We start from the raw sequence: 1,265 nt of genomic DNA, 5'->3' as shown, positions 1-1,265 counted from the left end.
ATCTCTTATCACAATCAATTCATCCAGTGTGTCAAGCACATTTGCACATATGCTGCTATTATCATTTTCAAAGCCTTCTCTTCCCACTGGAGCCCCTGATATCAGCTCCCCATTTCTCCCCCCTCCCTCCCATGCCAGCCCTCCCTCACAAATCCTTGATAAGTTATAGATTAATATTTTCATAACTTACATTGTCCACCTTTGACTCTCACCCACTTTTCCATTGTTCGTCCTCCTGAGAGGGGGGTATAGGAAGTTTTTTTTTTTTAACTTTCAGCCTGTGTTGACATCACTTTAAGAGAAAATTCCAAAAATGACTAACCTTTTTTTACTCCCATCCTTTTTTATCCACAATTCCTCACAGATGTTACACATGCTCAAGTCTTTGGGAAGTAAAGTTTAAACATTCAATAATTCTTGATCAGTGTACTTGAAGAGACAGAAGAACAGTAATCTGCAGGCATCAAAAGGTGAGAGTGCTGATTGGTCCACTGAGTTCTTATAACCTGACACTCTCTTTCGGACCTCAGCTGGACCTCCCTATCTTCAGTGCCCATTGCTGGTAGCTAGCAAATGCTTTGTGTGTCTGATCAGGATGGCTTATTGAAAATGTTATTGTCAAACACACATCTTATCACTTAGGCTGCTGTTAGATAGATACGATGATGCCAAAAGAAGGCAGACATGGTCCTTTAAGATCAGCCAGCAAGACCCAATGTATTGTTGGTCTGGCTTTTCCACTTTCATTGATACTTACTTCCCAAAATTTTTGACTTGACATGCAGTGGAACCAGTAACACGATAAAATAATACTGGACGACCTTGAGGGGTGGAAACCGAGAAGGGAAACATGTATTTGACTGTGCTTTTCTGGCCCTGATGACTGATTTCAGTTGAGTGAGCACAGGCTCTTCCGGTTCTGAGGTATCCTGTGACAGGACAGTGCTGGGGAGAGCTCTACTTCAGTAACATTGATTAGAGACCTGGCTCTTTCCAAACGTATTGGGTGATCCCAGCGCCAGCTCTCTGGATCTCTCTCCAGGAAGCTGTAAACATGGCTAATGAATCTGCAGGTGAGAAGTCCAAGGTTACTTTTCACTATTACTCAGAATAAGGGCAATAGGAGCCCTTGTGTCTGTTCCATTGGAGACCCATCAGAAAAATCTGGAGAGACTGTAGTGGCAACTTTCCAGTAGTTCTGGGCACCTCACTGGGAGAGGCTTACTTTTCCACATTCGGGTATTTGTTTTAGGTAAGACCAGCGA

This window comes from Echinops telfairi, unplaced genomic scaffold (assembly GCF_000313985.2).
Source record: "Echinops telfairi isolate 266 unplaced genomic scaffold, ASM31398v2 ScPeMD7_20;HRSCAF=75, whole genome shotgun sequence".
Taxonomy (NCBI): Eukaryota; Metazoa; Chordata; class Mammalia; order Afrosoricida; family Tenrecidae; genus Echinops; species Echinops telfairi.
Note: the sequence above shows the minus strand (reverse complement) of the source record.